The 11,083-nt window shown below is 34.3% G+C and overlaps 1 long non-coding RNA gene across 1 annotated transcript in view; it reads left to right on the top strand.

The window, feature by feature from the left end:
• Positions 1-6,845: 6,845 nt before the first annotated feature.
• Positions 6,846-11,083, top strand: part of LOC149437942 (uncharacterized) — a 5,579-nt gene continuing 1,341 nt past the window's right edge. Inside the window, exons 1-3 of the long non-coding RNA XR_016307979.1 lie at positions 6,846-6,907; positions 8,803-8,857; positions 10,094-10,129. This is a non-coding gene — a long non-coding RNA (uncharacterized LOC149437942). The remainder of the gene's footprint in view (positions 6,908-8,802; positions 8,858-10,093; positions 10,130-11,083) is intronic.

Raw genomic sequence — 11,083 nt, 5'->3', positions numbered from 1 at the left:
CAATAGTGTGAAGTGGTCCTCAGATCCATCAACTGCCCCTCCCCATCCCCATCCAATAAGAGTGACTTTAATGGCCACTCAAGGCTTCTGTTTGGTTTGTGGTAGAGATGGATCTGGAGGTCTTCTAAGGTCCCCTCCCCATCCCCATCCAATAAGAGTGACTTTAATGGCCACTCAAGTCTTCTGTTTGGTTTGTGTTGGAGATGGATCTGAGGTCTTCTAAGGTCCCCTCCCCATCCCCATCCAATAAGAGTGACTTTAATGGCCACTCAAGGCTGCTGTTTGGTTTGTGGTGGCAATGGATCTGGAGGTCTTCTAAGGTCCCCTCCCCATCCCCATCCAATAAGAGTGACTTTAATGGCCACTCAAGGCTTCTGTTTGGTTTGTGGTGGAGATGGATCTGGAGATCTTCTAAGGTTTCCTCCCCATCCCTTTCCAATAAGAGTGACTTTAATGGCCACTCAAGCCTTTTGTTTGGTTTGTGTTGGAGATGGATCTGAGGTCTTCTAAGGTCCCCTCCCCATCCCCATCCAATAAGAGTGACTTTAATGGCCACTCAAGGCTGCTGTTTTGTTTGTGGTGGAGATGGATCTGGAGGTCTTATAAGGTCCCCTCCCCATCCCTTTCCAATAAGAGTGACTTTAATGGCCACTCAAGGCTTCTGTTTGATTTTTGGTGGAGATGAATCTGGAGATCTTCTAAGTTTCCCTCCCCATCCCTTTCCAATAAGAGTGACTTTAATGGCCACTCAAGGCTTTTGTTTGGTTTGTGGTAGAGATGGATCTGGAGGTCTTCTAAGGTCCCCTCCCCATCCCCATCCTATAAGAGAGACTTTAATGGCCACTCAAGGCTGCTGTTTGGTTTGTGGTGGAGATGGATCTGGAGGTCTTCTAAGGTCCCCTCCCCATCCCCATCCAATAAGAGTGACTTTAATGGCCAGTCAAGGCTTCTGTTTGGTTTGTGGTGTAGATGGATCTGGAGGTCTTCTAAGGTTCCCTCCCCATCCCTTTTCAATAAGAGTGACATTAATGGCCACTCAAGCCTTTTGTTTGGTTTGTGGTGGAGATGGATCTGGATGTCTTCTAAGGTCCCCTCCCCATTCCCATCCTATAAGAGTGACTTTAATGGCCACTCAAGGCTTCTGTTTGGTTTGTGGTGGAGATGGATCTGGAGGTCTTCTAAGGTTCCCTCCCCATCCCTTTCCAATAAGAGTGACTTTAATGGCCACTCAAGCCTTTTGTTTGGTTTGTGTTGGAGATGGATCTGGAGGTCTTCTAAGGTCCCCTCCCCATCCCCATCCTATAAGAGAGACTTTAATGGCCACTCAAGGCTTTTATTTGGTTTGTGGTGGCAATGGATCTGGAGGTCTTCTAAGGTCCCCTCCCCATCCCCATCCAATAAGAATGACTTTAATGGCAACTCAAGGCTTTTGTTTGGTTTATGGTGGCAATGGATCTGGAGGTCTTCTAAGGTCCTGAAGATGTGGAGGATTGTAGGTTCTCTAGTGTCAGTTTAGTGCTTGGGATGCTCCTAAACCAGAAAAATGAATTTAGTCATGGTCAAGTTGTGTCATATGTATTACCCACATGGTATCTACATTTTTGGAAGGCATTTACAAATATATGTAAAAATATATGTTAAAATTACTTTTTTATATGTTAAAAAAAATCTGAAGAATATATTTTAAAAATATATATATTTTTAAAATATATTCTTACATCAGAGTCTGCAGAATGTCCATTTACACTGTAATGGGGATTTATGTGGACTCTGGAATGTAAAGGGGATCCCTGATTTAAGGGGGGGGGTCTGATGTAAGGGGGAATGCTTTGGACTCTGGAATGTTGGAATGTAAAGGGGAACTCTTATGTAAGGGGGTCTCACCAAAGCCCACCTTTACATCTGAGTCCCTCTTACATTCAGGGGCGGACTGACCATTTGGAAACTCGGGCACAGCCCGAGGGCCCGGGGTCATTAGGGGGCCCCATGAGATGCCCCTGGTACCTTTTTCATAGGCTTTTTTGAGTTTGGGCAAGTACACAGGGGCCCCATGATCCCCTATTGCCCGGGGGGCCCCATGAGTTGTCAATCCGCCCCTGCTTACATTAGTACTCACTGGGAGGCAGGAGAGAGAAAGAAGGGAAGAGGGACACACAGTATATATTTAAAAATATATATTTTTTGAAATATATTCTTCAGATTTTTTCTAACATATAAAAAAGTAATTTTAACATATATTTTTACATATATTTGTAAATGCATTCCAAAAATGTAGATTTGTATTTTTAAAGACGTACAGTATATTTGAAATGTATTTATAAACATATTTTTCATATATTTTGTAATTATGACACATTTCAACCTGCACTCTATATATAATATGTATAAATATATACTGTATGTTGAAATGCATTTTTCACAGAATTCAAAATACATGAAAAATATTTTTTAGAATATATATTTTTTAAATATATTCTTCAGATTTTTTTTAACATATAAAAAAGCCATTTTTACATATATTTGTAAATGCATTCCAAAAATGTAGATTTGCATTTTTAAAGACATGCAGTATATTTGAACTGTATTTTTAAATATATTTCTCATATATTTTGTAATAAAAACACATTTCAGCATACAGTGTATATATATATATATATATATTGAATATGGACAAAATTGTAGCATTTCAAATATATGTCAATATATTTGGGAAGAATATTTTTAAATTATATTTCAAATATATTTTTTCTTCCATGTGGGTAGGAGGGAAGAGGGAGGTTAGGGGGGCCCTTTATGGATTCTTTCACCGGGGCCCTGCAGGTTCTAGATATGACTCCGGGTCCATGTGAAACTTTATTAGCAGATCTGCAGCTGCACAGTGAGACTGAGACAGGAAGGTGGCTACTGAGAGTAGAAGCCCCAAAGCTCACACATTGTAAGGGGGGCAGTTTGGCATCTTTGTCCCCAGGGACCGGATGACCTTGTCCCGGTACTAGTGTGAAGAGTCCATAAGGTCCACCAACCACCCCTCCTGCACCCCTGCCCAATAAGAGTGACCTTAATGGCCACTCGAGACTTTGGTTCGGTTTGGAGTGGAGCTGAGTCTGGGGGACATGTGGAGCAATGTAGGTTCTCTAGTGTTGGTTTAACAGGTAGGAGGCTCCTAACCCAGTAAAATCATATCAGTCAGTCAGATTGGGTCAAATGTTTTAAGGTCGGGTTATCACGACTTCTCTGAAATATCTAGCAAACAGATCCAGTCACATAGCATATCTGACATTGGGGTAGCTGCAAATCACTTGAAAGCAAAATGACTTTTTTTATATGTTACAAAAAACCTGAATAGCATATTTGAAAAAATATATTTTTTTAAATATTTTTTTTTAAATATTCTTCAGATTTTTTTAATTGAAATATATTTTGAAAAATATTGACTATGGCCAAAATTGTAAGTATTTAAAATATATGGCAATAGATTTGGGAAGAATATTTTAAAAATATATTTCAGCTGAAAATCACTTGAAAGCAATTCTTTTAACTTTGTAGAAAATATGATTTCTTCTTTCTGGACTAGTCCATGGTGTCTGAGATGGAAAATGAAGAGGTAACACAGTTACAGTACATGGTTAATAGGAAGGGGTGAGTTAGGTGATCTTGCCAAAATTGATTTTACTGAAAAACTTCAATTTTGCCTTTGATTACATTTATGTTTGCAATTATTTTACATTTTGCATTAGAGTTTATGTTTGCATGAATGTTTGAGTTAGGGTTAGTGTTAGATAGATAGATAGATAGATAGATAGATAGATAATAGATAGATAGATAGATAGATAGATAGATAGATAGATAGATAATAGATAGATAGATAGATAGATAGATAGATAGATAGATAGATAGATAGATAATAGATAGATAGATAGATAGATAATAGATAGATAGATAGATAGATAGATAGATAGATGATAGATAGATAATAGATAGATAGATAGATAGATAGATAGATAGATAATAGATAGATAGATAGATAGATAGATGATAGATAGATAATAGATAGATAGATAGATAGATAGATAGATAGATAGATAGATAGTTAGATGATAGATAGATGATAGATAGATAATAGATAGATAGATAGATAGATAGATAGATAGATAGATAGATAGATAGATGATAGATAGATAATAGATAGATAGATAGATAGATAGATAGATAGATAGATAGATAGATAGATAATAGATAATAGAGAGATAATAGATAGATAATAGATAGATAGATAGATAGATAGATAGATAGATAGATAGATAGATAATAGATAGATAGATAATAGATAGATAGATAGATAGATAGATAGATAGATAATAGATAGATAGATAATAGATAGATAGATAGATAGATAGATAGATAGATAGATAATAGATAGATAGATAATAGATAGATAGATAGATAGATAGATAGATAGATAGATAATAGATAGATAGATAGATAGATAGATAGATACATAGATAGATAGATAGATAGATAGATAGATAGATAGATAATAGATAGATAGATAGATAGATAGATAATAGATAGATAGATAATAGATAGATAGATAGATAGATAGATAATAGATAGATAGATAGATAGATAGATAGATAGATAGATAGATAATAGATAGATAGATAGATAGATAGATAGATAGATAATAGATAGATAGATAGATAATAGATACATAGATAGATAGATAGATAGATAGATAGATAGATAGATAATAGATAGATAGATAGATAGATAGATAGATAGATAGATAGTTAGATAGATAGATAGATGACAGATAGATGATAGATAGATGATAGATGATAGATAGATAGATAGATAGATAGATAGATAGATAGATAGATAATAGATAGATAGATAGATAGATAGATAGATAGATAGATAGATAATAGATAGATAGATAATAGATAGATAGATAGATAGATAGATAGATAGATAATAGATAGATAGATAATAGATAGATAGATAGATAGATAGATAGATAGATAGATAGATAGATAGATAATAGATAGATAGATAATAGATAGATAGATAGATAGATAGATAGATAGATAGATAGATAATAGATAGATAGATAGATAGATAGATAGATAGATAGATAGATACATAGATAGATAGATAGATAGATAGATAGATAGATAGATAGATAGATAATAGATAGATAGATAGATAGATAGATAATAGATAGATAGATAATAGATAGATAGATAGATAGATAGATAATAGATAGATAGATAGATAGATAGATAGATAGATAGATAATAGATAGATAGATAGATAGATAGATAGATAGATAATAGATAGATAGATAGATAATAGATACATAGATAGATAGATAGATAGATAGATAGATAGATAGATAATAGATAGATAGATAGATAGATAGATAGATAGATAGATAGATAGTTAGATAGATAGATAGATGACAGATAGATGATAGATAGATGATAGATGATAGATAGATAGATAGATAGATAGATAGATAGATAGATAATAGATAGATAGATAGATAGATAGATAGATAGATAGATAATAGATAGATAATAGATAGATAGATAGATAGATAGATAGATAGATAGATAGATAGATAATAGATAGATAGATAGATAGATAGATAATAGATAGATAGATAGATAGATAGATAGATAGATAATAGATAGATAGATAGATAGATAGATAATAGATAGATAATAGATAGATAGATAGATAGATAGATAGATAGATAGATAATAGATAGATAGATAGATAGATAGATAGATAGATAGATAGATAGACAGATAGATAATAGATAGATAGATAGATAGATAGATAGATAGATGATAGATAATAGATAGATAGATAGATAGATAGATAGATAGATAGATAGATAATAGATAGATAATAGATAGATAGATAGATAGATAGATAGATAGATAGATAGATGATAGATAGATAGATAGATGATAGATAGATAGATAGATAGATAGATAGATAGATAATAGATAGATAGATAATAGATAGATAGATAGATGATAGATAATAGATAGATAGATAGATAGATAGATAGATAGATAGATAGATAGATAGGTAATAGATAGATAATAGATAGATAGATAATAGATAGATAGATAGATAGATGATAGATAGATGATAGATAGATAATAGATAATAGATAGATAGATAATAGATAGATAGACAGATAGATAGATAGATAATAGATAATAGATAATAGATAGATAATAGATAGATAATAGATAGATAGATAGATAATAGATAGATAGATAATAGATAGATAGATAGATAGATAGATAGATAGATAGATAGATAGATAGATAGATAATAGATAGATGATAGATAATAGATAGATAGATAGATAGATAGATAGATAGATAGATAGATAGATAGATAGATAGGTAATAGATAGATAATAGATAGATAGATAATAGATAGATAGATAGATAGATGATAGATAGATGATAGATAGATAATAGATAATAGATAGATAGATAATAGATAGATAGACAGATAGATAGATAGATAATAGATAATAGATAATAGATAATAGATAGATAATAGATAGATAGATAGATAGATAATAGATAGATAGATAATAGATAGATAGATAGATAGATAGATAGATAGATAGATAATAGATAGATAGATAGATAGATAGATAGATAGATAGATAGATAGATAGATGATAGATGATAGATTTACATTCGATGTCCCTCCCCATGTTCAGATACAGATATTGCCCAATGAACTTGCAAACAGTCCTTCACACCCCAATTGGACTGGACCCCTCCCCCCACCTCTAATATAAAATTACGTAAGTGCTGAATCTGTGATTTTCGTTCTCCTACTAGAGGGACAGAGATCACCACTCGGGGAGGTAAGTACACATTCACCTTCAGGCACAAAGGCAAATAATTGTTTAACGTTTTTACTCGTCTTTCCATGGCTCTCTATGACAATATATTTCCCTGTCTGGAGGACATTTGATTCTCAATAACTGGATACAAAGTAACGTGTCACAGGAAGGCGCAGAGACGAGTATAATTCTGTTATTTTTAAAAGACAGAAAAGAGAATTTTAAGTAACTTTATTTATAAGAAAGTATTGACAAAAGAAACTGAGCGATTTGTAACAATTCACAGTCATAGCTCCTCAATTTTACAATTTATTTTCCAACAACTGTTTTTAATAATGTTTCTGGAAACAGGTGAAAGCGCTTCTAAGAGTTTTCCATGTTTTTGTCAGTCTTCTGCTTCTGTTCTTTTTTTTTTTTTAATTGGCTACATTTTCATGTTTTAGGCTTTTTTCCCCTCTGTTTTCACCTGGTGATCTGCCCAGCAACACACCTCCTGTATTAGAGTGCCCCCACTCTGGATGAAGGAGCGCAGGGGGTAGCTTTGGATAGCAGAATTGTCAGTCTGAGGTGAGGGGAGTGTTCGCTGGACTAGCAGATTTAAATACACTAACAAATTGAAAAACTCCAGCTAAAGGTGGGATAAAGGTTTTACATGAATAAATAAAACCTGATCAATGTAAGCACTCCCGTCAGTGGTAAGTGGTTTGTCTCAACACTCTAAACTGATACATTTGCAGTAGTTGTTTTGTTGAAAAACAACAGACTTACTGGGTGGATCACCAGATGAAAAAATTAATAATACACTGCTCAAAAAAATGAAAAGAAGGCTTTGTAATCCGAGTCTGGCATCAAGTCGATGAAACTCCTGGGATATGGATCTGGTCAGGTAAGTAGCAGAGGGGGTTGTTCATCAGTTTCAGTGGCTTTGGTGTTAATGAAATTAACAACAGGTGCAATAGATGGGCAATAATGAGATGACCCCCAAAACAGGAATGGTTTACAGGTGGAGGCCACTGACATTTTTTTCCCTATTCATCTTTTCTGACTGTTTTTCACGCGTTTGGCTCGGGTCAGTGTCACTACTGGTAGCATGAGGCCATACCTGGACCCTACAGAGGTTGCACAGGCAGTCCAACTCCTCCAGGATGGCACATCAATACGTGCCATTGCCAGAAGGTTTGCTGTGTCTCCCAGCACAGTCTCAAGAGCATGGAGGAGATTCCAGGAGACAGGCAGTTACTCTAGGAGAGCTGGACAGGGCTGTAGAGGGTCCTTAACCCATCAGCAGGACCGGTATCTGCTCCTTTGTGCAAGGAGGAACAAGATGAGCCCTGCCAGAGCCCTACAAAATGACCTCCAACAGGCCACTGGTGGGAATGTCTCTGACCAAACAATCAGAAACAGACTTCATGAGGGTGGCCTGAGGGCCCGACATCCTCTAGTGAGCCCTGTTCTCACTGCCCGGCACCATAGATCTCGATTGGCATTTGCCATTGAACCCCAGAATTGTCAGGTCCACCACTGGTGCCCTGTGCTTTTCACAGATGAGATCAGGTTTCCCCTGAGCACATGTGACACACCCAAAAAAGCCTATGAAAGGTACTAGGGGCATCTCATGGGACCCCCTACTGACCTTGGGCGGGGTCTTTGAATTCAGTCCTCTGCAGGTCGATCATTTTCATTTCCATCCAACGATGGGGCGTCCTTATGTTCCTCACCCATCCCCCGTCCAGGTCAGTATAGAGATCCAGCAGGAGATTCCTCCCCATTGAGATCTGATGGGTTTTCAAAGTCTTCCTTTGCGTGTTCTTTAGCACAAACAAGATTAAATTGCAAATGGCAAGTTTATCAAAGGACAACTTGTACCTGTTTCCAGAGGAAGATTGAATATTTAATTTTTTTGTTTTTCATTTTAGAAACCTCAAAGCAGAAAGATGAAAATCACCAGCATGCTTCTCATTGTCACATTGGGTGAGTGAGCCCTCAGGCAATTATTCATTTTACCGTTTAAAACGATATTGTGTATCTGAGCCCTGAAAATGCCTAATTACCGTACACTGCTCATATTACAAATATATGTAAAAATAGATGCTGAAATGACTTTTTTATGTGTTAAAAAAATCTGAAGAATATATTTTAAAAAATATATATTTTTAAAAATATATTTTTTAAAAATGTATTTATTTTAAATATAAAGTCACTTTAACATAAACATTTTATAATATTTTATTTCCTAACCTAAATAATTAATACACATGGTGTCCCCATGAGACTGGTGTCAGCCCACATGGAAGAAAAATATATTTGAAATATATTTAAAACATATTCTTCCCAAATATATGGACATATACTTGAAATACTATAATTTTGGCCGTATTCAATATATTTCAATATATATATATATATATATATATATACTGCATGTTGAAATGCATTTTTTACATATTACAAAATACATGAAATATATTTTTAAAAATATATATTTTTAAAATATATTCTTCAGATTTTTTTCCCATATATTTGAAATACAACAATTTCAGCCATATTCAATATATATATACATATATATATATATATATGTATATATATATATACTGCACGTTGAAATGCGTTCTTTACATATTACATAATATTTTTAAAATATATTCTTCAGATTTTTTTCAACATATAAAAAAGCCATTTTTACATATATTTGTAAATGCATTCCAAAAATGAAGATTTGTATTTTTAAATACAGTATATTTGAACTGAATTTTTAAAAATATTTCTCATATATTTTGTAATAAAAACACATTTCAATACAATATATATATATATATATATATATATATATATATATATATATATATATATATATATATATTTCAAATATATTTTTCTTCCATGAGGGACTGTAGCTCGTGTAGCCCGCATACTACCCAAATATCACACATATCTATTGCACAGCCAAAAACAATTCACAAGGATGCTAAATAGATTGGTTGTCCATATTGGAGGTTATTTACTAAAAAGTGAGAGTGTGGCATCTGGTGCAGCTCTGCAGAGCAACCAATCAGCTTCCAGGTTTTATTGTCAAAGCTTAATTATATGAGCTGAAGTTAGAAGCTGATTGGCTGCCCAGACTCCGAGTGCTCTAGTTTTAGTAAATCAGCCCCATTGTGTTTATTCAGAGCTAATGAATCTCTTCTCTTCTGTCTCCCATCACAGCGCTGCTTGCAGTGTGCCAGGCCAGACCACCGCATGGTAAGTCAGTGACTGGAGTCCCAATAGGAATCTTCTGCAATCACCAAATACGACTAAAGACTCTATAAAAGTCCAACTCAAATCTCAGATTAAATCAGATAAATACATTCCAGGATCATCAACACAAAACGTGTGCAAAGCCTTGTTAGAAGAGGAGATTGCGGGGGGGAATGATCTCCATGTGTAATACATAAGGGGGGATATGATCACCATGTATAATACATAAGGGGGGATATGATCTCCATGTATAATACATAAGGGGGATATGATCTCCATGTATAATACATAAGGGGGATATGATCTCCATGTATAATACATAAGGGGGGATATGATCTCCATGTATAATACATAAGGGGGGATATGATCACCATGTATAATACATAAGGGGGGATATGATCTCCATGTATAATACATAAGGGGGGATATGATCTCCATGTATAATACATAAGGTGGGGATATGATCTCCATGTATAATACATAAGGGGGGGATATGATTACCATGTATAATACATAAGGGGGGATATGATCTCCATGTATAATACATAAGGTGGGTATATGATCTCCATGTATAATACATAAGGGGGGATATGATCTCCATGTATAATACATAAGGGGGGGATATGATTACCATGTATAATACATAAGGGGTGATATGATCTCCATGTATAATACATAAGGGGGGATATGATCTCCATGTATAATACATAAGGTGGGGATATGATCTCCATGTATAATACATAAGGGGGGATATTATCTCCATGTATAATACATAAGGGGGATATGATCTCCATGTATAATACATAAGGGGGGATATGATCTCCATGTATATTACATAAGGGGGGGATATGATCTCCATGTATAATACATAAGGGGGGATATGATCTCCATGTATAATACATAAGGGGGGGATATGATCTCCATGTATAATACATAAGGGGGGATATGATCTCCATG

The sequence above is a fragment of the Staurois parvus genome, unplaced genomic scaffold (genome assembly GCF_062004578.1).
Source record: "Staurois parvus isolate SC_StPar_1 unplaced genomic scaffold, SC_StPar_1.0 ptg001242l, whole genome shotgun sequence".
Lineage (NCBI taxonomy): Eukaryota > Metazoa > Chordata > Amphibia > Anura > Ranidae > Staurois > Staurois parvus.
This window is presented reverse-complemented; position numbering and strand designations above follow the sequence as displayed.